This window comes from Macaca fascicularis, chromosome 15 (assembly GCF_037993035.2).
Source record: "Macaca fascicularis isolate 582-1 chromosome 15, T2T-MFA8v1.1".
NCBI lineage: Eukaryota > Metazoa > Chordata > Mammalia > Primates > Cercopithecidae > Macaca > Macaca fascicularis.
The window spans coordinates 7,268,422-7,294,356 of record NC_088389.1 but is presented as its reverse complement, the minus strand read 5'-3'; the positions used below and the strand labels follow the sequence as shown (position 1 = coordinate 7,294,356).

Below are 25,935 nucleotides of genomic sequence, written 5' to 3'. Positions count from 1 at the left end.
TGTGTGTCACAGGCGGGGGTACTGAGGACACCACGTGCCTGCTCGTGCGAAGACCTGAAGTGCTGCGTGAGCTCGTTCCCAAGGGGCCGTTGGCATCTGGGGGCCTGTGGGTGTCTTTCCACTGGCAGGAAATAATGGGTGGCCCATGTTACCTTTTGTGTCTTTTTTTTTTTTTTTCTTTGCCGAAAAGCCCTAATGCCAACGTCGCTGTCCTACTATTGGAACCGCCCACCTCAGGCTCAGTGGCCCTCCTGTTTCTGGGCTGCTGCAGTGTTGTGTTGGGGTAACTGTATTAACTTCGTTTGAATTTTCTTCCTGTTCTTTTGGAATAAGTGTTGATAGTTTGTGCTGCTTGTTCACCCCAGAGGCGAGGATGTCCTTTAGGCCTGGAGGAGCACAGCCCCTGGAGGGAGGTGCCGGGCCTCTACCTCTCATGTCATCAGCAGCCCTCTCCACACGTCTCCTCTTCGCTCCTCGTGCCCACGGCTGGGGTCACGGGCCGCTCGCTCTGCTGTTTGAGATCCTCGGAAAAGATGTTTGCCCTGAAGAGAGATTGGGGGTGTGTGGCTTATTTTAAATAGGAGGAAATGATTGTAACAGAATGAGCAATGCCTAGCACTTAGTCTCAGGCTTGAGAAATTGTGTTTTAGAAGCAAGGTATCCCCAACTCCGGTTTCCTTCAAATTAAATCTTTTAAAGAGTCCACAAATATAAATAGTTAAAGCCTAAAACTATGCAACAGAGGGCCTAGAGCCCAAGCCACTGCCATCTCTGACTCCAAGACACCTCAAAAACTTGGCCCTCCTCCTCAGAGAACCCCCCTTCTGCTCCTCCTTCCACACTGCTCCCTCCACAGTGCTCCCTCCACAGTGCTCCCTCCACACTCCTCCCTCACACTCCTCTTCCGCCCCCTCCCCTTCTTCCTTCCCCTTCCCTTCTTCCTTCCTCTCCCCTTCTTCCTTCCTTCCTCTCCCCTTCTTCCTTCCTTCCTCCCCTTCTTCCTTCCTTCCTCCCTTTCCTCCTCCCTCCTCTTCCTCCTCTTCCCCCTCTTCCCCCTCCCTGTCCTTGGGCAACCTCCATGGAACTCTGGTTCAAAGTCACTGGTCTGTGGGGCCGCCCATTTGATAGACGAGCACGCTGGGGACCAGACACAAGTGACTGACTCAGACCAGCTCGCATGTCGTCTCCTGCCTCCCTTAACACCGGGTTGTCCCTAATGGAAGAGAATCAATGATGCTGCTTCACTGATCTCCAGGGAAAACAGGTTGATAACAGGTTATAAACATGGGAATGTTTTGGAAAAAGCGTCGTCCACTTGTCAGCTCCATCTCTCCTGCCCGGAAGATGTAGGGGAAACCTGCCTTCAGCCCACCCTCATCCCATAACAGGACAGAGGACAAAGGGGCAGAGACCCAGGTCCTGTCAGTGCCCTCAGGAAACCCCCCATTTCCTCCTCATGGTGGACGTGGGAACCATCCCACTGGACTAGATTTTCCCGGGAAGCCTCTTCACCCCGAAAGCAAGGAATCTGGTTTGAGCACACACCATTCTCGGTGCCATGACTTTCTGCTGCTGAACCCTGCATACGTGGCCCATTGATCTTGCTAGTCCAGTGTTACTGGGTCCTGGGAGTTTCTGTGGGCTGATGGCAGGTGTTTACCATTGTGTTCAGAGGGGAGAACAGAACTTTATTTGTCGAAATCAGATGACAACCATTGCCATGTGATTCCTTGGGTTGGTTTGGGTGGGGGGTGCTCAATGCTTTTCCTGAGGGCTAAGTTCTAGTTTGAGACCGTCTCTCTTTGTCGCCCAAGCTGGAGTGCAGTGGTGCGATCTTGGCTCACTGCAACCTCCGCCTCCTGGCTTCAAGCAGTTCTCCCTGCCTCAGCCTCCCAAGTAGCTGGGATTATAGGTGTGTGCCACCACGCTTGGCTAATTACAAAAATATTTAATATAGGCTGGGTATTGCCATATTGGTCAGGCTGGTCTCGAACTCCTTGCCTCAAATGATCGGCCCACCTTGCCCTCCTAAAATACTGGGATTACAGGCTTGAGCCAGTGTGCCCGGCCTGATCCTGACATCTTTTAAAGCTGCCTTCATGTACCAAAAGCCAGTCTATGTTTGAAAATCAGTCTTGAAGAGCCTAGGAGGAGAGGGATAAGCTTCAACTAGGTGAATAACTATGCATATGTTAAAAATATGGGCCAAAATCTACCCCAAATGTTAACTCTTCTGCTTTGCGTATTATATCCATTTATAGTTATTTCAGCACTAAGATTTTTAAAGACTCTTTTGATAATTATGGAGAAATTACTATTAAAACTCAGCTGCATTTGTAACACTTCAAAGAACTAATTGGATGACATCATTTTTCCCAGAGGCATTTTGGATTGTTACATAATTAATGTTTATCTCTTTGCCAGAAATCTTTTTTTTTTCTTTTCCAGGACAGATACCTGAAAAGAAAATTTCCTTTGCATTAAGTGTTATTTCACTGTGTGACAATCAATTTTTGAACGTGAGAACAAGATCATCATGTATTTTTGGGATACTTCTTGCTTAATAGTGATAATGCTAAGTGTTAAAATTATGCAACAATTTGTTTCTTTGAAAATTACTATTTGCCTGCTCACCAGGTGGGAGCTGATGAGAACGTGGATGTAAAAATTAAATTGTATTTAGCTTGTATAAAAGAAGTTTAAAAAAAAAAAGCTTTTTTTGTTTGTTTGTTTGTTTTGTGCTACTACTGAAGTTGCTTCGTTGTGGAAATGAGGTTATTGCAGGCACCTAGAATTTTATCTCCTTCACTTGTACAATGGGAAGAAATTCTCCAACAAGCACAGGAATCTGACTTTCTGATATTGAGACTCCTAGGCATCCAGCCCCGTGGAAAGGTTGGTGATTACGTGAGCGTTGGCGTTGATGTGGGTACCCTCCAAGCCGGACGCAGGGAGCAGGGAAGGGCAGAACAGGCCCCTCAGGAGCCATGAGAAAATCAAGTGTTGGCAGCAGTGGTGAGGGTTGATGTCAGGGGCCAGGAGGAGGTGGTGAAGGGAGCATGTGCCTCAAGGCAGCCCTGGAACCCGTGGTCCCTGCAGTGAGGTCTGATCTGCAGGGGACGTGGACGGCCACGTGGCAAGGCCCACGGACAGCCTGGACTTGGCTGCCTCAGAACTCTGGTGGACGTTGCAAACGGCCCCACAGGGTTGCAGTGCACATTCCTCGGACAGAGAGAAGACGCTTGTAACTGTTCTCGGCACGAAGCCAGCGCCCTGTGAACAGTGGCCACTGCTGTTGTGACTGAGTGCCGTCCAACTGGAGGCATTTGCTCTGCTCAGTTCACTTAATTGGGCCAGGAATGGGGTTGCCCTGCCTTCAACAAGCTTGACGCATTGAACGAGGACTCAGTAAAGTACTCTGTAAATATGCTCTCCTGGCTAGAGTGAGCAAAGCCCAGGGAGAGAGTGGTTCCTCAGTATTAGACAGGTGTTTGGCGGGGCCAGCTGTGTGGCTGCCAGAGCGAATGTGACCAGGAAGCCTCTGTCCCCCCGGAGGTGGCCAGCGTAACTGTTACACGTGCCGTAGGTAGAAAGTGGGCACTGCTGGGAAACTTGCTCATGTTGCTGTTTCCTGATTGGAAATTCAAGGTTTCTGAGCATCCTACATCGAATTTGTACATTGCTGAGACTGTACACCTTTCAACACTTGTTTTTTCCTGCTTTTCGGATCTATACAACCTGGCATTTGGCCGTGGCTTCCAGAACAGGCTGGATGCAGAGTGAAGTCCTCTCCTCACTGTCAATCTTTGCAGATGTCTTTCTTGAGAGTCTCAATTAGGTTTTTACTTAACTAGACTTTTTAAATTGCCATGCACATAACTCTACCAGTTACAATCGTGAGCTAACGTGGGATTTTGGTTTTACTTTGATGAATGTTTAACATTTGCATGCTGGATGTAGGGGTGGAGGTCATTTATCTGCTTTTCATTTCCTTCTTGGTTATACTTAGTGACTTTCAGGTACGGTGTGGAAAGCCTGGTATAGGGTGAATTGCAGGCTGCAGTGTGGCGCGGTGGACGAGAGGCGTGGGCTGCAGTGTGCACAGTGGATGAGAGTGAAGCTATTTCCATCCTGGAGGGAAACACACAGGAAACAATTTAAAAAACTGATCATCTAGCTTGAATGAGGTCCAACAAATTCAGTTTGCAAAGTTTAACTTCCAAGTTAACTTAGTAACTTTTCCCCTAAGTCATTACTTTAGTAGCTTATGTTTATTGCCTAAAGCATAATAGTCATAAATTCTAAAATGAATGACTAAACATGTAATAATTAAGGCATACAGCACCTGAAGGGAAAACTGCCAGTATGCTAAAATATTGGATACAGATGCTCAAAAAATATAATGTAGCATTCTTACAATGCATGTGCTTTTAGCATGTAACTTGGTGAGTAGTTTTGAGCTATATTTGTAGGAATGTGTATCTTGAATACTTTAGGACACCACTGGAGATGTGTGCTTGAGAGGTATAAATACTGAATGTTCTTCTCCCTTCCCTTAAATAAAAAACATAAGCTCCCTTCATTTTTATTTTTATTTTTTGAAGTGGACTCTCGCTCTTGTTGCCCAGGCTGGAGTGCAGTGACGCAATCTCGGCCCACTGCAACTTCCGCCTCCGGGGTTGAAGTGATTCTCCTGCCTCAGCCTCCCCAGTAGTTGGGATTACAGGTACCCACCACCATGCCCCGCTAATTTTTGTATTTTTATTAGAGATGGGGTTTTGCCATAGTGTCCAGGCTGGTCTCAAACTCCTGACCTCAGGTGATCTGCCCACCTCGACCTCCCAAATTGCTGGGATTACAGGCGTGAGCCACTGCGCCTGGCCAGCTCCCTTCTATAATGATTTATACAGTTGTTTTTGCTTTTTGTTTTTTCGAGACGGTGTCTCACTCTGTCGCCCAAGCTGGAGTGCAGTGATGCAAATCTGGGCTGACTGCAGCCTTCACCTCCTGGGCTCAGGTGATCCTCCCACTTCAGCTTCCTGAGTAGCTGTGACTGGACACACGTCACCACGCCCAGCTTTATTATTATTATTATTAGTAGTAGTAGTAGTAGTAGTAGTAGTAGTAGTATTTTTAGTAGAGACAGGGTTTTGCCATATTTTCCAGGCTGGTCTCGAGCTCCTGGGCTCAAGCAATCTCCTGGCCTCAACCTCCGAAACTGCTGGGATTACAGGCGTGAGCACCACATTTGGCCCATTTTTTTTTTCTTCCAGGATTAGGAGTCGACTTTCAGAAAATCCTTCAACCTTGCAAACTTAATTTTCCATAAAAATATTCCTCTAGGATAAAAACAAGACACAAAGAAGTACGTGTAGACTGCAGTTAAAAATTTTCAACACAACTTAGCTTAGGAAAGTTGACATTTACAAAGAGCAGGAGGCCCGTTCAGTGCCTTCTAGGCACTGGGAATGGCGGTCTGTGGGCGACCCTAACATGTGGGGTGTCCTGAGACGTGATCGTGGTGTTCACGCTTTTACCGAGGGCTTCCCAGGGGTACCAGAGGCTGTTCTTCTGCAGTCGGCCAGCCAGACAGCGGCTGCTGGAGAAGGAACAAACAGTAAAAGACAGATGGACATGGTGTTATTGTGGCAGAGAGGTTAAAACCAGGGTCACTTTGTTCTTACAGTTTTAAAAAGCTAATAATGAAGTCCTTAAATATGTTCAGGATTTCAAAGCAGTTGTGGGTGTGTCTGTGTCTCTAGCTCCCGTTCGGGTGCTTCCTGTGAAGAGAGCTCAGAGACCCCACCTTTCCTTGATGAGGTGACAGGGCCTGGAGAGGTGTGAACCCCGTGGTGGGGGGGAAGACTGACCTGGGGTGAGGCTGGGTCAGCGTGGGGATCCACCCCCACTCCACGTTCCTGGAGGGAATCCACAGTTCTAAGTCTTTATGATAGGGGTAAAAATAACCTGGAAGAGGTGTTATTTTTTAAGAAGTAAGTGCCATGCTCTTTTTTCCTCATACTTTTCCGTGTTTAAGCAGCATTGAAGGATAAGGCACTAGTAGCATGTTGTTTTGGAAACAATGTTGTTGGTTATTTTACATTGAATATGGTACTAAGGTTGCCTGGTAACAGAAGTTTTCCTTAAACAACATGGAACTCTGTTGAATCTGTTGCCCCATTGGCTGAGCCGTCTGAAATCAGTGCAGTAGCAGCTGAAGAGGCCTCTTCCCCTTGGAGGAAACCGCTGGATTGGCAGGAGGCACCGGTCTTGATTTGAGGGAGGTGGGGGGGGGGGTTGCAGGGACCCCACGTGGCCCCTGCAGCTCTGTCCTGCCCCCTGCTGGTTGGCCAAGCAGCCTCGTGACAGTGTGCTCATTGTGAATGTTCACTGGGGCAGGCCGAGGCTTTTGTTCCAGAAACACTGACTTCAGAAACGGCCGGCTGTGTGTGTTGAGCATGGCAAGAAAGACTTACGTGTGTCTTAAACCTCTTGAACAAAGCAAGTTGATGTTTCAAATGCATCTCAAAGGCTAATGACTTTGCTATGGTCAATATTCAGGAGAAAAGAGGGTTTGATGAAAGAGAAAGACAGGAGTGGCAAGTGACGTGCTTGTGCCCCGTATGGCTAAGCGATGTCCTGGCCGTTCCACACCACGGCCTCTGAGCAGCCAGCCTGCAGATACTGGGTCAATTTAGATATCCCTGATCTCGGCAGAGGTTTGATCAGGTAGCCCAAGAGCAGATAAACACAAACGCTGACTGGAAACCCTGGCACACGGGGACACTGGAAACAGCAAGCTGCTATTAACATCATAGTAAGAGACAGTCGCCTGCTCTCTTAGGGGGTGTCAGTTTCTTTTGCTTCTAGACGTTCATCTGCGTTACAATACAGTTTTGCTCAGTTTATCCCCATTACTCCACTGTCTTCGCCGTTAAAGTCTCAGCCAGCACTTAGCTCTGACACTGCAGGAGTTTCACTGTGCGGTTGACCAGGCCTACCTGGCTTGGCTGTAAAGCAGGTGAGATTTTCCGGAAGGCAGTGACGAGAACCCGAGGCAGGAAAGAGCATTGCTGGTCTACATACGGCAGTGCACCTGCAGCAGAGCATGTACGTGCACGTTCAGGCTAAACAGGTGTAGGAGAGAAGAAAACCACCTACAATTAGTCACTTAAAATGCCACACACCCAACCCTTGAGACCCTAGCACATAAAGTAGTAGTGGTCTTGGAGATGGCAGGTGTGCTGAAGTCTGATTTTCTCACTTAGCTTTTCCAGCAGCGTTTTCCTCATCTCTAAGCTGGGGCTAACAACTGCCACGCGTAGATTTGTGCATGGAACCGTGCGTGTAAAGTGGGGTAGCCCCCAGGACCTAGGAAGGACTCGTGGTCAGTGTCGGTGGTCATGCGTGCTGTACGGGTCCCCCAGGAAGATGATTGCTACAGATAACTCCCTCCGTTCAATGTCACTGAATGTAAAAGGTGGGACATTGGCTTCTGATGTGTCTGGTTTGCTGTAGGCCACGCTGCACCCTGTGGTTCCTGAGCCCTGAGCTGAAGTACATCCTGCTGCATCGCCTGTGTCGCTTTTGTTGTGTCACTTAGAGCTCCTGCCCTGGGAAACTTCCTCGCGCCTGACGAGCACCACAGTTTGCAGCAAGACCTGTCCAAAGCGTGGACTGCGAGAGCCCCGCTGTGGTCCTGTCCTCTCCACGTTGGGAGCGACTTTGTGGGGTTTGTCGGCTCTTCTCTCAGGTGTCCTGTGTCTCATGGATCAGCCGACGAGCCCCGTCTGGAGAGCACTCTGCAAAATGCTGCCGGCCACCCAGATCTCCTAGCGCAGAGTGAGGCCACATCTGCAGACTTGACCGCACAGAGTCCCGAGGCATTCGGCAAGAAGGGGAGTGGGATGTGTGTGAGATCCCACTGCGGAAGCCGGCTCTGCTCCGTACTCTGCGTGCGGGGTGCCTGATGTTCAGACCTGCTGTGTCGATCGGGGGCCATGGCGGGGTGGTGGGAGTGGGGGCAGGGAGCAGCGCGGATGGATCCAGGAAAGGACTTAGTTGAATCCCAGCTGCCCACATACCTGTTGCTGGTCTTGGACAAGGTCCCTAGTTTCTCTGGGCTTTCGGTTTGTTTGTAAGACTAGGACGCCGCCCCAGTCTGAAGATGTCGGTGTGTGCGGGAATGCCTGGCGCAGTCACCATGGGTTTTCCTTCAGCCTCCTCCGTGCCCCTCCCTGGGTCAATCAGTATCCATGCGTGCCACAAGTAAATTACAGTCCCTCCGAAAAACCAGTTGACCCGAGTTTTATGGTCGAGCATGGTGAGTGTCCTTGCCAGGAAATGCCACTAGATGTCTTGGGCCTGCTCCTCTACCTCCACAGCAATCCCCGGAACAGGCTGGTTCAGGACGTGGGAGGTGGGAGTCGGTGTTGTACCTAGGACAGGCTGAAGTCAAAGGCTCATTTGCTCTGTGAGGGGTGATCAGGATGACACATCAAGTGGAGCCCCATGGCTGACCCTGGAGGTGGACGGTCGGGTCGGATTGGCTGCCCTCCAGCACGTGTTTCGAGTGATGCCTTCCCTGGGTTACGCAGCCCTGATCTGTAGCGCACAACTTCCCAGCTCCAGCCAATCTGGTCTTGCCGTCTCCTTCCAAGAAGGTAGGTGCGGCGGAGTTGCCTTTAAGCGGCTCCTTCTGGACACCGCAGGGCAGCAGCAAGCAAGCATGGGCGACTTTTTTCTTACGTTGACCACAATACGCGGGGCCAGCTTTGCACAATCCCATTCAGCATCACACGTGTGCATCGGCCACTCACCTGTCCATCTGCCACAGACAGGCTTGCACAGGACCATTGAGTGGCCTTTACGGCAAAGAGCCTAAAGGGCTCACAGGAAACCTGGACCCAGCGCAATGGTAAGAGCGCAGCAATACCTGTCATTGATCAAGGGGTATTCTGGGCCCGACATGGTGTTAAGTGATCCAGTTCGGTTAGCACTCTTAGAATTAACCCCCTTTTGCCTATCAGGAAATCGAAGACGGAGGGCATTAACGCCAGGGAGCAGGGAGTAAGGGGACACACAGAGGGGCTGAGGGGCTGGGCATTCTGAGCCCACGGATCTGCCCACAGGCCCCGGCTGCACGGGCACCAGGGCTGCTGCTCTGGAGGGGATGAGGAGCTCTGGGGAAAAGATGGAGCCTGACGTGGGTAAGATTTGGATAGTTTCAGAAGAGATTTTCAGCCTGGAATGAGGGTGTAAGTGACTGAATCGGAGTGATGAGCCAGATAGCCCGGCTGCGGGAGCTCCCCTGTGGGGTGAGGGAGGAAGGCCTTGGGGGCGTGTGGCTGAGCAGAGGCGCTGGGTCGCCAGGAGCCGCCGCGGGTTTGGAAAGGGGGAGAAACGCAGCGCCCTGCACTGCAAGGGCACCGAGACGTGGTTGTGGTTCTTCCTGACCGTGACAGGCACAAATGGTGCTGATGGTGGAATGCACGGAGTTTGCCTTCAGAGAACTCCTGCTGTCTTTTAAAACCTGGGCCTCTCATTTAAACTTGGTGGCCTCAGGTGAATGGTCAGAAACAGTTTCTGATGAGGTTGCAGAGACTGTGCATGGCCTCTGATTGTGCACATCCTGTGATTGTGTATAGTCTCTGATTGTGGCCTCTGGCCTCTTTGTGGCCTCTGATTGTGTGGGTCTCTGTGTGTAGTCTCTGATTGTGTGTGGTCTCTGTGCAGCCTCTGATTGTGTGTGGTCTCTGATTGTGCTCAGTCTCGGATTGTGCGCGGCCTCTGATTGTGCTCAGTCTCGGATTGTGCGCGGCCTCTGATTGTGTGCGGCCTCTGATTGTGGGTTGTGTGAGTTTCCCGGGATTGAGTAGATGAGCCTCGTGCTGGAGCAGGTGTGCCTTGTGTTGGGCATGTGGATAAAGAAGTTTAACCCATCCCCTCTTTGAGAATGGCAGGGCAGTAACAAAGGTGGTTGATTTATACCTGGCCATCCTCGTGAGGTGAGGACCTGAAAGGTTTACTGCTTTCCCGGAAAGCTGCTCTGGGCGTCACCATCACTGATCATGGACAGCAGCTCAGAAGCCCCCTTAAGGTGCAGGGAGGGACCGGCGCTGGTCCTGTCTGTACCCAGGCTGCTGGTCACCCTGACGGCCAGGCGATGGCTGCCTGTGCACGAAGCTCGGGTCAGAGTGAATTTGGGCAGTGTCGGCTTTGATTTACGTCAAGACTGATCAGTCTTCTTAAAATACTAGCCATGAAAGCTTTCATAGATTGTAGTTCTTTGGGAGATTTATATGTGGTTTTTAAAGCACAGGGCCCATGGCCAGTGTTGAATTACATTTTGTTCAGTGTAACTGACAGGACACTGGACCTGAGTCTCAGGCCTGCCACAGGGTTCAGGGAGCTTCAGAGAGGGAGATGTTTGTGCTCAAGTTTTCGCAGATGGGATGGGACATGGGCATGGGGCTGGAATGCTCTAAACTTCAATCTTCAGTCATCGGTATCACCTGTGCACACGCATATCGTTTTCAAAGATGGACAAGCTTTTGGGAAATATCTGAAGACTTTTCCAGTTTTGAAAGAAGCCGGGATGACACTGGAAACGTCAGGTGTCTTGGCTGCTGATCAGGTCCATCACCACGCACATGGTCCCTAACCTGGCCCACCTCTGATCATGCACAGCGGGTGACGAGGTCCATAACCTCACACTTCTGTGCACAGCAGGTGACCAGGTCCCTAACCTCAAAAGCTTCTGATTGGGTGCAGCTGGTGACCAGGTCTGCAACTTCGCATGGCTCTGATTGTGCAGAGCTGGTGACCAGGTCACTAACCACCCACACCTCTATTCATACCCAGCGGGTGACCGGGTCCATCACCTCACACCTCTGATTGTGCAGAGTGGGTGACCAGGTCTGGAACCTTGCACACCTCTGATCGTGCACAACGGGTGACTAGGTCCATGACCTCACGCCTCTCTGCACAGTGGGTGACCAGGTCCATAACCTCACACCTCTGATCGTGCACAGCTGGTGGGCACAGGACCCACTTCAGTGAGGGGCTGACTTCCCAGGTGTGAAGGGGGAATGCTGTGTGGCTCGCTAAGCCCCTCCATGCTTTGGGGGCTCCAGGCTGTGGCCGGCAAGTAGGAAGTTGTCCCAGGAGGCTGCTGTGTGTTGGGGATGGGAGGCAGCTGCAGGGTGGAAGTACGATGTTGTCGTAGGGGGCCACTGTGGGGGGGTGGGACGGGAGGCAACTGCAAGTTGGAAGTAGGATGTTGTCCCAGGAGGCTGCTGTGTGTGGGGGAGGGAGGAGGCAACTGCAGGGTGGTGTGGTGGTCCCCGTGCCACTGATTTCAGGTTAAAATAGAATGGGGACCTCTTTTTACCATAGTTTTTAATTACTCCGCTAGTTTGTGTTGCTGTCTCTTGCTATGAAGTCCACAGTCTGATGTCTCTGTGGTCCCCATGTTTCCCTTCTGCTTGTGTTACCCGATCCTGTGGGTCAGCTGTGAGGAAACCACTCTCCACTCCTCATCTGGAGTGGTCTCGAGCTGGGTGTGCTGGTCTCCTTGTGGGCTAAAGTGTTCTTCTGTTACTGTTTTCTCTGTTTCTTGACCAAATTTAGCAGACTTGTGTATGATGCAAACACTTTAAAAAATGTCTTTTGCCTTTATAAAGAAAACACCTGCATTGCTTTAAAATGAACCTTTCCTGTGTCTCCATCCTTCCTCACAGATTGCTCTGTGTTAGAAACTCGGTGGTGTGTGTGCTTCATGGCCTCATTCCATCAAGCACTGTAACCTCTGATTGCAAAAGTGACTACACTCAAGGCAAAAAACTTTGCAAATGTTGAAAAGAATGAACAAAAACAATATATTGTTCTCTTGTCATCCTGAAATGGCTACTCTTAAGATTTTGATGTAGTTCAAACTACATCAAACTCTCACCTACTCCTGTGCCAATATTCATCCTTCAGCTCTGCCTCCGTTCTTCCTTTCTTTTTTCATGCTATGGGGTCTGCTTTGGAGATGTTATCTACTTTCATTCTTCCAAAGTCAAGCTTCTAGCTTTGGTTGGAACTGCAGACCCATTTACCCATTCAGCAAATACTTTCTAAGCACATGGATAGTCACTGAGAATACCGTGGTTCACCAACATGACTGCGGCCCCTGCTCACACGAACTTGCGGCCTGATGGGGAGAATGGGCACTAATATGACAATCAGTCTAATGGGTTTCTGATGAAGAATTGAGGAAAGCGCACCAAAGAAAGGGAAGCGGGGTTCTCTAAATTTATGCTGTAAAAGAATCTGGCGTATCTTGGGATGAGAGGTAGAAAACCGATGCATTCTGGAAGGTATGATCCCCTTGCAGTCTGGAGAGAAGTAGAGGTTGCTTGTTGAGGGGGGTGGAGTGTAGGGACACCACGGTCTAAACAGAGATGGGGGTGCGTGCAGAATGCCTCTTGCAGCAGGAAACAGGCACGTGCAAGGAAGTAAACACGGGAGAAAGTGGCACAAGACAAGAATGAAGGCAGGCAGGCAGGGGCTGGGAGATGATGGTAGATGCTTTATTCTCTTAATAACAGCAACAGGATGCTGTTGAAAGCACTTGAGGGAGGTGGGGAAGTGGGTATGACATGTTTTGTGTTTGTAAAATTATCACATTGTCTTACCAAACTATACTCCCTATTTTTTATTTTTACATTTTACTTTAAGTTCTTAGATACATATGCAGGTGTGTTACATAGGTATACATGTGCCATGGGGGTTTGCTGCACCTGTCAACCCATCATCTAGGTTTTAAGCCCTGCATGCATGAAGTATTTGTCCTAATGCTCTCCCTCCTCTTGCCCCCACCCCCCAACAGGCCCCCGTGTGTGTCGTTCCCCTCCCCGTGTCCATGTGATCTCATTGTTCAACTGCCACTTATGAGTGAGAGCATGTGGTGTTTGGTTTTCTGTTCCTCTTTTAGTTTGCTGAGAATGATGGCTTCCAGCTTCATCCATGTCCCTGTAAAGGACAGGAACCCATTCTTTTTTATGGTTGCATAGTATTCCGTGGTATATACGTGCCACATTTTGTGTATCCAGTGTATCATTGATGGGCACGAGATATCCTCTTAACATGTGCTCCAGCAATTGCACTCTTAGGTATTTATCCAAAGGAGTTGAAAACTTGTGTTCACAGAAAAACCTGCACATGAACATTTATAGAAGCTTTAATCGTAATTGCTAATTTTATTCCAGCTTTATTCATAATTGCTCAAACTTGGAGGCAACGAAGAAACCAAAATGTTCTTCACTAGGTGAGTGGATAAATAACCTGTGATATATCCAAACAATGGCATATTCTTTAGCACTGAAGGGAAGTGAGCTGTCAAGCCATGAAAAGACACGTAGGAACTTTAAACATGCACGGCTACACAAAAGAGGCCCCTCGGAAAAGACTAAATACTGTAAGCTTCCAACTAAAGGACATCCCGAAAAAGGCCAGACTATGGAGTGAAAATGTCCGTGCTTCCCAGGTGTTGGGAAGAGGGAGAGATGAGGAGGTGAAACACGGAGATTTTTAGGATTTTAGTGCAACTGCTCTGTACGATGCTATCATGGTGGATACATGTCATGACATATTTGTTCAAACCCATAGAACAAGCACCAAGACGGAGCCCTCATGTAAACTGTGGACTCTGGGTGACAATATGTCAACGTAGGTTCTTCAATTATTACAAATGCTCCTTCTGGGCAGGAGTGTTGTTACTTGGGGAGGCTGTGCACGTGGGGGAAGGGAAGGCATATAGAAGGTCTCTCTGCACCTTTCCCTCAATTTTTCTGTGAACGTGAAACTGCCTAGAAGATAAAGTGTATTTTTAAAAAAAAAATAAAGGAAAAAAAGGAAACAAAAAGTCCTCACAAAAATCAAATGAGAAAATGATCACACTGGGTGCTTCAGGTCAAAATGTAAGAACAAGGGCTGTATTTACCATCCCACCTGATGACTTTTTTCTCACTGCTTTTCAGCATTTTTTTGGAGTCTAGTCAGTGCAATAAGGCAAGTTAAAACATATAAAATGCACCCTTATTAGAAAATAAGATTTAAAACTATCTGTATCTGCAGGTGACGTGATCACCCGTGTGGAAAATCTCCTGAAATCACAAAAAGCCACTAAAACTAATAATAATAAATTACTTACTAATAAGTGAGTTTGGGTTTAGCTTGTATCTTGCAAACTTTCCATAAGCAGTATTTATCTCTTTATACACTGGCAAAGAAATAATTGGAAATGGAAATTTACAAAGTAATATTAAGACTAAATCTGACAAAAGATGTGTAAGATCTATGCACTGTAAAGCAGGCAGTGATGCTGAGATAAATTAAAGAACTAAATAAATGAAGTGATATACTGTGTTCATGGATCAGCAGGCTCAATATTGTTAAGATGTCAGTTCTGCCCTTGTGGATCAGAGGTTTAATGCAATTCCTATCAAAATCCCAGCATGATTTTATTTTATTTATTTTTTTTTTCAGTAGAAATGAACTAGCAGATTCCAAAATGTGTCTGGAAATTTAAAGAACCCAAAAGAGCTAAGACAACTTGGAAAAAAAATGGTGGAGGACTTACCTGAACTATCAAAACTGGGTTAATGAAACCTCCTAGAGGGTCTAGTAATAATCTCACAAACATGTTACCTATACATAGTGGATTTTTGAATAAAGGTTCAAAGACATTAAATTAGAGAAAGGACGATAATGATGATAGAAGGATTAAATACTACAGACCAAAAAGGGAAAAAAGAGCTCCTGTTAAATATCTTCACATTGTTGGTGTCACTCATGCAATTCAATTCACATTTTGTATATCTAAAAGTTGAACAGACTTCTTCATTCTCTTTCCCCAATTCACTCCACAGAGATGCTGATGTCTTTCAGTGGAACTTGGACGTTTGCTATTCTTTTTAAAATGACTCTCTTAGATACTGTTTATGCAAGAAGTTGTGGGACTGTAACTTACAAATACTGTTCTAAACCTTGGAATCACACGTTTCCCTTTTTCTCTACTTATCGTTTCTAGTCAGTTTCCCATTTCCTCTTCTTCATATTTACACTGCATTCCTTCTAGTTCAGGCTCTTGTTACCCCACTTGATCTCTTGATGTGGTCACCTGAATGTCCTTCATGTTCCAGCCTCCTGGAATCCTTCCTTCCTTCATGACCCTGAAGAACTGCCCTCCAGACCCGCAGGTGTGACCCGGAATCAAGGACCTCAAAGCCGAGTGGGATCTGAGAGGCTATCTAGACCAATCCTCCATTACAGACGTAAACCTTTTGATGACTTCACTTCAGAGCCCAAAATATTTGCACTGCAGGCAGAATCACCTAAATCACTTAATGTGATGTTCAGTCTTCCCGTAGTATCTTCCTCTCTGCATCTCCCTACTTTCGGTCAGCCATTTCTCACTCATGACACCGAACCCTTCATTCACATCACATTATTGTTGTTCTCCACACACACTTGTTTGTTTTCTGCCTGGGTTTTTTGTTACATTCTTCCCTCTACTGGCAATATCATTTTCCAAGATCTGACTACAGAATTTTAACGTATTCCTCAGAATGACTCACATATCACATATTCGACCAAATGGCTGCAGATTCTGTCACTTCCTCTCTTGTCCTATGGCAACCTGGAGAATCTTCTTCTCTTAGCCAATAGGATTTATCATGGTCCTTCTTTATCTTAACAATAGTTTAGCAGGACTGAGAACTGGGAAGTAGATTTTTCTCCCAGGGGTGAGAACTGTCTTAGTTTAGCAGATCTCCCTGGGTCTCCATTCTGGTTGTAGAAAAGCAGCCCATAGGGCATGGTGGGGAGGAGAAGAAGGGGAACTAAGCTGTGTTGCATGAAGATGGACAGTTGTGACCCTTACTCCAGGGTTGGGAGTTGAGGCCCCTAGGAAGGAGAAGCTGTAAGGATGAAGACGAGGCATAAAAAGTGATGCAGGCCGGGTGCGGTGACTCACGCCTGTAATCCTAGCACTTTGGGAAGCCAACGTGGATGGATCACGAAGTCAAGAGTTCAAGACCAGTCTGACCAATATTGTGAAACCCTGTCTCTACCAAAAATACAAAAATTAGCTGGGTGTGGTGGCACATACCTGTAGTCCAGCTACTCGGAAGGCTGAGGCAGGAGAATCACTTGAACCCAGGAGATGGAGGTTGCAGTGAGACAAGATCATGACACTGCACTCCAGCCTGAGTGACAGAGATTTCATCTCAGGAAAAAAAACAAAAAAAGTGATGCATAGTAACAAGACTGCCCGAGGAGAAGAGGCAATCAGCAACCTTCTCCAGGGTGGGATGGCTGAAGACCCTTTAAGAACAAAGGTGTCTACTTTCCTTCTTTAGGATGCTCTATCGTGATTTAATGAACCCTCCCAATCTACTGTATTCAGTATTTGGCATGAGTCAATTTAGGGGAATTCTAGAAAACATAGCTGGCTGTTATCAGGTTAATGTAGATTGGGAGGTAGGGAAAAACCCCAGGAGACACGTAGGAAGGACAATACGTGAAAACAGAAGAAACTTGGAGTCAGTTCACCCTTCAAACAAAATCCAGTTTCCAGAAGACATTGTGAGGGCTGCTGGGTCTTCCTCGCCTGCAGATGGGGGATTCCAGATAATTATTATACTTGAATCTCACAGGATGGGGTGATCACCACCTGCTCTCAAATGGGATGAGTTACAATATCTTCTATCGGGAGGCGGTAAATAAGAGGTTAGGTACACGTCTGTAGTCATCACAATTTTGTCAAGATTGCTATTTTTACTTCCATGTCATAGATGGGGAGCCTGATGCTTGTGGAAATGATTTGCTCAGGGTCTCACCATTAAAAGTGGCAGAGGAAAGATTCCAACATGTTTTAAAAGCTGCAAACTGAGCTGACTCCCATCCATGCTGTCATACCGACTTTGAGATTTCAATCCTCCTGAAGGCAGGAAACTTATTCCATTTGCTTTTATACCCTCCATAACACTAGTGAGCAAGTTTTGCTCAAAGTAACATGGAATATTTTGCTGACTCAAGGGGAAAAAGTAAGAGACTTAAATGACACCATCACAAGTCAACCTTCAAGGAACAGAGACATATTTAGCATTAGCTGTCTCAGTCCAATCAACATAGACATGCACGTTTATCCTTTACATGGCAGTAAGACAGCAAACACAATTGAAAAAATGAGCCAAGTGTAAAAAATGTGTCACAAAGGGATGGATTTAGACAGGAGAGCAGTGAAGTAGGTTATAAAATGGTCAGCATAATCCATTTTAATGAATTATTAGCTGAAACATGCAAAGCATTTAGGATTTCTGGGAGAAGTGTACAAACACACCAAATGTTTGTCCGACATTTTCTTCACTGCTGCTGTCTTTCCACAGGGCTGGAGATGATGTTAACCAACGGCCTTGGGAGGAGAGATTGCAGCTGAGCCCACACCCTCTCAAACTCCTTCAGACTGTTTCTGTTTTTGTAGACTTTACCATTAACAACAAATCCTAAGATTTACTCAATCAGTACAGCAGTCGCTGGCCAGAGTTCAAATTTCTGATTCGAAGGAATCTGCACTCTGCCTGCCAGGATCGACTATTAATGGCTTCGTCCATAGAGGAGCTGTGTCTTTGCTCACTATGGAACAGTATTGAGGCTTCGAAAGGGGTATTTTGCTGGTCACCTCCTTGGTCATCCTTCTGCTCACCAAGAGCAGATACTGTTCTCAGCCCCTTACATTTACAAGGTCGTTTAATTCTCACATAGCCCTTTCAGATAGATGCGACTATTACCCCCCTTTTACAGAGGAGGAAACCGAGAGGCAGAGGACATAGGTGACTTGTCCCAGATCACAGAGCTGGCTATGGAGCTGGGACTTGCACCCAGCCAGCCTGGCTCCAGAGTTCACTGCCCTCCTCCTGTACAGCACGTGTGACCTGCAGTAATCACCGCCCAAACAGGCAGGCACTGCGGATAGCCAAGCACACCTCTTCCGCCTTCAGCACGGAGGACGGTTCGTTTTCATTCTGGTGTTCAGCTCAGGACTGTTTTTATCACAAGGACGCACCACCCAGAAAGCTCAGTCATGTGCCGTTACCTTCTACGGTCATGGTTTTCTACTTTTTGGCCCCATTTTCCTGAGGACTTGGCCTGCTGGGACGTGAATGATGCCTTACTACTGTAGAGACAGAGGTTCAGGTCTAGTGGCACAAACAGCGACGGACCCCATGGAAATGCGGGCGTGGCCCCTCCATCCCAACAGCCTGCATGGCTGTTCCATTCTGCTCCCATCACACACATCCCCACACAGCCAAGCCCCTTCTCCTTTCCCCCACTGGATTCATCTAATCAAACCTCGCTGTCCTTGGAAAATGTACCATTAATTTACTTACTGCCCAGTAAAAAAGCACACATCCAGTTAACATGACAACCCCGCTACGATAGAACAGCCTTAATTCAAACATGACGCAGAGGAACAGAGGGAGGAGGGGTCGAGGACCATCCTGGAATCGGCAGCTGTTTTCTGGGGGAAAGCCTCCGTCCCCCCTGAGCCCGACACTTGTGCCACACTATCCCCATGGTGTCTGAAAGCTCCATGAAGACAGGCTCACTCTGACCCCTTCACACCCACAACGCCAAAGAGGAGCAGGTGTTCAGGAAAAGTCTCCTGCTAGTGCTGAAGACAGGAATGATTCCTCGTGGTGCCCAGAATGTCAGGAGAAAAGGCACCATGTGGACACCTTCCAGGTGAATTCTGGAATGACTCTGCCGAATGCCAGTCATCCTTTTTCAGAACAAAACCAATACCGGAAAACATGTGTCGCCAGCAGAGAGATGGTCCTTTTGACGGCTTACAAACACACCTACGTTACGCTGAATTTATCTCAAGCCACCCTCTCTATGCTAATGTAAAAAGTCTCCTTTATTAACCAGTAGCCTTTTTCATCTGGTGCTTTTTAACAAGCAAGACGGTCCTGTAACACTCAGGCATTGTTGAAAACGTCAAATGGAAGCCTAGAATCCTCTTCCGTGCAGCTTCACTGCAAAGTATTTTGACGTGAGCCAAATCGTGCTATTCCTACATCTCCATGGGAAACTCAAGGCTTCATCAAGGAAACGCAGCATCATTTCTGCTAGGCACAGAAATTGGTGGGGGGGGGGGATGGGGTTGAGGGAACATTACATAGAAAGCAACCCCGATAATCACCTGCATGAGAGCCACACTGGCTGGCAAGCCCCGGTCTGCTCACTCTCTGCACAATCACAGACTTGAGACCTGGAGGGCAGACACCTGGCACTGCTGACCACCCCAAGGTCATGGCCTCTGCCCCTTCTCTGCTGCCCATCAGTTCCAAGCTTCTGGCAACACCGCCTGCTGCCCCCACTGCCTCATCGACTCTTCGTGAAAAGCAAATGTTGCCAGGATAGCTTATGAGTACATTTGCCAGGAAAGCAGCTCCGATTGACGCTGAAACCCCCTTCTCACACCCCTGGCAGCTCCCTTGCCCCCGATGTGCACATGCTTGCAGCTCTGACCTTGCTCAGTGTCCACACAGGCTCCGTCCCCTGGAGAGCCAAAGGCAGACTCAATGTTGAGTCAGAAATACACCAAGAGGGTGAAGATTACGAACTGCCTGCCCCCCAAAACACAGGTTGAAATCCTCAGCCTCAATGTGATGCTGTCAGGAGGTCTTTGGGAGGTGATGAGTTCCCGAGGCTGGAGACCCTTGAATGGGATTTGTGCCTCAGAAAGGGGCCCAGCAAATCCCTCACCCTCCCATTGTGTCAGGGCCAGAGAGAAGGTGTGTGCCAACCAGGAAGGAGCCCACACCAGAATCCACCCGTGCGGCACCCTGATCCTGCCTTCCAGCCACTAGAACTGTGAGAAACAAATTCCTGTTTTTCATAAGCCACTCAGTCAATGATGTTTCGTTACAGCAGCCTGAGCTGCCTGAGATGACGATGCTCACTGCCCTACAGAAACGGCTACTCCCCTCTCCCAGAAAGAGGGGTTTAATTAAAATCCCTGTCTCTCCTCGCGGCCACCACAGATCTCACTCCCCCACCCCAAAAGCCAGCAGTTGCTAGGATTAAAGGAAACAGAGGATTGTTTTAGACCAGCCCCTCCATATCGATCTAAAGCCTATAACTTTGCCCACTTCCACGGTGGCCGTGTCACTGCAGTGCCCATGTCAGCTCTGTGTCTGCACTGGGTCCCAGGCTGTGCACAGACTCTTCTAGCTGCCCATCCAGCACAGCCATTTCCCCTTCTGCTTTGGAGGCTGTCCTTCGATATCGAACTCCCACCTTTCTGCAACCCAAGGCCTTCTGATCCAGACATTCGGGGTGAGCTCAGCCATGTACTGGAGTCCTTGACTCAGGTAACCCAGGCCCAAGGCGTTGGCACCAACGATCTACTGGCTGTGAGGTCTGCACAACCACTAGCTGTCCCAGCCACTCCAGGGCCTGGGAGGGGAGGCAGAGGAACCTGTGAAGCTGCCAACAGCCATATGGGGACAGGGGCCCCTGGGATGAGGATGCCATGGAAGGAAATTCAGAGAAAGAAAGAGCCCCAAGGCTGGACGGGTCATGCCCAAAGCCTACACTGCTGAATTTTCCAGGTTTCTGAACTCAATCGCTGACCCACACAGCACATGTTTCCTGAGTGTTGACCCCGCTTGCCATTGGATACGGCAATAAAGTAGGACCCCCACCCACCCCTTCCCCGACACATACACAGGCCTGGGCACCCAGTTGGCACCGTGAGCCAGGGAAGGGGGCCATTTCAGACGGACAGTGGGTGCAGCCTTGCCAAAGCCCAGCAGTCACCTGCACTGCCACAGCCAGGCTCAGTCCAGGTCAGCCGCACAGAAACCTGACCCTCTCAAGGGCATGCCTGAGCTCATTAGGGACAGACACCGTCTCCTGCTGATCTCCAACACTTTCTCTGCATGTCTAGTTACAAACGGACGACGCAGTCTCGGAAGCACAGCTGTGACTCTGGAGACAGATCCCAGGCCTCCCCCTGCTCCTCTCCGTGGTGCCATTGATGGGGAGGGGCCGGTATGGCCGCGAGGCCGCATACCCACAGCCACCATGCCACGGAGACACGGGCCTTCGACGGTTACTTCTGCCAAGGAACCCTGCTGCGTCTTGGAGCACACCATGGTGGGCGGGAAGCTCCACCCGGAGAAACAGCGATGCTTCTCCCCAGAGCCAACGGAGGGCACTCCCCGCCCTGCATGCAGCAGATTACTTACATTCTGGAAAACATCTGAGTTAGTGGGGAACAGTAAAATGAAAAGGTCACGCTAGAAAGTTTAGAAGGTTGTGTGGAGTCTCAGGAGGTCCAAAGATTTCTGAACCAAGACTGCTGTGGGCAACGAGCTTACAGGGAAAGTTTCCACACGGGCCTTCAACAAGCAACGCTCAGCAGGGAGGAGCCACGTTCTGGGCAGAACCTCAGAACCAGAACATCGGACACCACAAAGTCACAACAGAGCCAACAGCAACTGAAATACAGCGCTCTCCTAAGATGTGTGCGTCACCTGCAGAAAGTCACCACACATTAAGATGGGGGAAGAAAAGGATAAGGTTAGAAACAAATTTGAAATTATTTCTGCATACATAAAATTTCTACATCCACTGGCTTTCTTTCTGGGAGTAACAACTTTTACATGAGATGCACATCCCCGTTGGAAGGAGTTTGGGTTTTCCGTGGGCAGAGTCAAGGGCTCTCCAAGAAATGTGAACCTTTTCTCACTCACTGAGCCGCGTGCCCTGAGGCCGTCCTGGCCTGTCTGAGCACCTCCCTGGCTCTGCCTCCAGCCAGCTCCTTCCAGCACTCACCCCGCTTCTCCCAGAGCCTGCACTGGCGCAGGATCTCCTCTTCTGCTGCTGTCAATCTTCCACTTTAGGGCAAATAAGTTGGAAACTAGAAAGTTATAAGACCCCTTAGCTTTTTAAAAATTTGTCTTCTCAGAAAACAAAGAATACTAATTCTACTTCCACGGTTTAACATGTTGCCCCCATCTGCATGTTCATGGATATGTGTTTTTCTATATATTTTAATCAGTTCTTATAAAAGCATGCACTGTTGGCTACGTTCAGTTCAATTACATTTGATGTAAGAAGTTTTAGTTTCAGTGAATTCAGGCACTCAAAATTTAAGCCCTCTGACATCTATTAATCAAATGGAAAAATGACAGGTAGATATCACAAAAATCAAGAGAAGTGTTTAATATAAATCCTGGACTTTTAGATATTTCCACAAATGTAATGTATACATTAGTACACGACCTTGAGCATTTTCAAAACTCTTTGAACTAAAATTCTGCTCTTAACTTTTATTGGTAGATCGACATCCATATGTGATTATAAGCAGCTCCAACATCAGCTCTTAAAAACAACCAGAAATGCTGTGGGCAAATCCCACCGAGCAGCAAATAACGGAACTGCAACCAACAACCCAGGTACCTCCCCTGAGGCATCTGGAACTTGAGGATTACGAGCAGCCTTTGGTTTCTGAGGCACCCGAGAGTGGGGACTCCAACTCCCCAAGTCTAAGAAGGCCTCAGCGATAAGGAAAACTGATCAAAAAGTCATCCCTGCCGGCCCCCTGCCATGGGTTCCCCCCTGCCGGCCCTCAGCCACGTGCTTACAGATCTCACTTCCTCTCTGTCCCCCAAAGCCTGACTCCTGATTCCAGCCCTGCTGCTTACTGGGATGTGGCCATGGACGTCAACTGCACCTGCAAGGGGAGAAGCCTGTCAGGATACAGGATCCTGGCCATCCTGGCAGCGCTCAAGCTGATACTGTAACTTGGTAGCGAGTTACTTAATGCAAAGGTTTAACTTTGAAAAATTTAGATGTGTGTATTCTAACGGAAATTCTGAATGTAGAACACAGGCCACACCCTCACACAGATGCTGTCTGGCCAGCACTCTTTTGTCTTTTCAATAGACATTTTTAAAAGCAGTTTTTGGTTCATAGCAAAATCAAGAGGAAAGCACAGAGAGTCCTCACCTATCTCCTTTCCCAGCACAGGCACAGCCTCCATCATTCTCCTGCCCTCACCAGACCAGCGTGTCTGTACGACCGACAGACCCGCATCAACACGGCACCACCACCCACAGTCCACAGCTCACACGAGGACTCGGCCTGCTGCTGCTCACTCTGTGGGTTTCACAGACGTGGAACGGCATGCATCCCCCATGAAAGCCCCACCTGGAGTTGTTTCCCACCTTCCATATCCCCTATGCTCCTCCCATTCATCTCTCCCTTCCCCAGCCCCTGGCAGCCACTGACTGTTTGACTGTCTCCACAGCTTTGCCTTTTCCAGACTGTGCTGTGGTTGGACTCAGACAGCAGGCAGCCTTTCCAGATTGGAGTCTCACTTAGCAACATGCATTTAAGATCCTTCCTTGTCTTCATGGCTTAGGGGTCCAGTTCTTTTTAGTGCTGAATAATATCCCAGTATCTGACATACCACAGTTTATCCATTCACCTGCTGAAGGGCATCTTGGTTGCTTTCTAGTTTTGGCAATTATAAAGCTGCTGTCAACGTCTGTGTGCACATTTCCGCATGGAAGCAAACTTTTAGCTCCTCCGAGTAAACGTCCAGGACTGTGATTGCTCCTGTGGTCGGAGAGCTTAGTTTCACGGAAAACCGCCACGCTGCCTCCTACAGCAGCTGCCCCACTTCCCCCAGTGATGAGTGAGGGTCCTGATGCCCACACACCCACCAGCACGCGGCAGTGTCGGAGTTCGTGTTTTGGCCAGGCCGATGGGTGCACAGTGACGCCTCACCCTATGACATAAGACGCGGGTCATGTTTCCACGTGTAGATTTGCCATCTGTGTATCTTCTTTGTTGGGGTATCTGTCCAGGTCTTTGGTCCATTTTTAATCAGGTTGTTCATTTTCTTGTTGACTTTTGAGAGTTCCTTGCACGGTTTGGATAACAGCCTTTCTCAGATGAGTCTTTTACAGATGCGTTCTCCCCGTCTGTGGCCTGCCCTCTCATGCTCCTGAGACACTATGTTTTATATTTTGAAAAACACTTTAGACAGAAGATGGACCTCCCAGCCCACCACGGTTCTCAGTTTGGCCGTGGTCACCACCCTCCCAGCCCTGGTTCCCACCTTTCCACGATCTGCTGGTCCTATGGGTGTCAACCCATACTAAGTCCCTAACATATCTCCAATGATGGCAACGTCAAAGCCAGCAGTTTGCAGGTAGAAAGGAGCTGATGGAGGCCGGAGCAGAGTGTGAAGGCCAGCGGATTCATCCCTCGGGGACCGGCAGGCCTCTCAGATATCCCCCTGGGTCACCTCCCAAATGAAGTACCTGCTTTGGCCGCGGGCAGGAAGCAGGACCTGGCCCAGATCTCAGCATATTTGACCTGGCACGGCCTTTACAGGTGAGCCTCCATAACCGGAAACTCGACTCTCTGGGGAGAATGCATTTTCATTATCAAGGCTTTTAGGCTTTTAATTAAGAAACCAAAGAGCAGTGACTGGAGTGAGGATGCAGGGACTCTGGGTGACCCACACGCTCGTTTCCACCTGGCACGAAGGACCCTGGAGTGAGGGTGCAGTGCCTGCTCTGAGTCACCAGCACACTCATCATTTCTACATAAAGAACCCTGTGAGCCTGTCCCAGGACTTTTTAGCCTAGACCTAAAAATTCACAGCTCAGGAAACCTTCATCATTTTAGGAACCTGAGGGGTGGGCCAGGGGGATCTCACAGAGTGAGGTGCTGTCTATGGGGTCAGCAAAGTGCAGCTGGGGCTTCCCGCAAGCACTTCAGGGAGGCCGTGCACTGGCCCGAGGCTGGTTCCGCCTCCTATCCTCGGTTCTCATGCCCAGCCGTGAGGGGAGCCCCCCGCTTCAGGAGCGGTCCCTGGCTCCAGGCCCTAACGTCCATGTCCAGGCCCCTGGTAGGGCAGCTTCTACCCCAGGGAGGCTGGGACTGGAGACAGCCTGGAGCTCTAGGCAATCCTGGCAACCACACGCTTCCCGAAGTGGCTGCAGACAAACTCCTGCTTCCAAAACCTGGCACGGGCTGTGTGAGGCCTGGAACGCGGGAGGCGCGATTACCCTCTCATGGTTATCAAGTCAAGTCATAGTCTCTTAGACCTAAGTGTGACTGGAAGTATACACATTATGGAAGTGTATATAAATGTGAATACAGAAACGCTTATTTTCCTTTTATATACCTTACATATATGTGTATACGTGCATATGTATAAAACATGGAAGAAAAAACCATACTTAAGATTTCAAATCTCACTCACAAAGATCTCAGAAGCAAATTATTATTCTTAAATTCTAAACAAAGATGTAACATTTTACATTCTTACAAACAAAACGTTCTCTATTAGCATTTTATTTTAAAAACTAAGAATGCATTGCACTCTCTCAATTTCGATTTTTAACTCAGCTCACAAAGGCCCCTGTAGAAAGGCCTCCGTACCGCGGCAAGGATGGCGGTGGTCACACCTGTGGCCATTTATCCTCTCTACATCTAGCTCCTCTCCCTGAGGCAACACACCTCCGAAGTCACAGCCTGGCCTCCCAACTCTCCCCCGTCCCGGGCCTTTTGGCATGTTGCTCTGCTGCACACACCTCAGCAAATACTGCTGATTAGCCAGAATCGCCCAGAAATCTCTTAACCTTGATTCTGGCTGCTTTTGTAATTTGTAATATCTGTACTTCTGGTGTGATTTGAGAAACAACACATTTTAAAATTAGAGAAGATGTGGTTTTTATTCTCTCCTTTCTACTTGCAACCTTGAAAATTCAAGTAGCAGCAAGGGTTTGTTGAAAGTAACTTCCACCAAATAGAACCTATTACAAAGGTACTACAGAGTGTCAAATAACCACATAG

General features: G+C 48.5%; 1 long non-coding RNA gene across 2 annotated transcripts in view; it reads left to right on the top strand.

Moving 5' to 3' along the window:
• The window catches only part of LOC135967333 (uncharacterized), a 92,340-nt gene extending 69,376 nt beyond the window's left edge, over nucleotides 1–22,964 (top strand). For both annotated transcript variants that reach the window (XR_012425018.1, XR_010581354.2), the window contains exons 2-3: nucleotides 13,254–13,312; nucleotides 17,436–22,964. This is a non-coding gene — a long non-coding RNA (uncharacterized lncRNA). The remainder of the gene's footprint in view (nucleotides 1–13,253; nucleotides 13,313–17,435) is intronic.
• The last annotated feature ends 2,971 nt before the right edge of the window (nucleotides 22,965–25,935 follow it).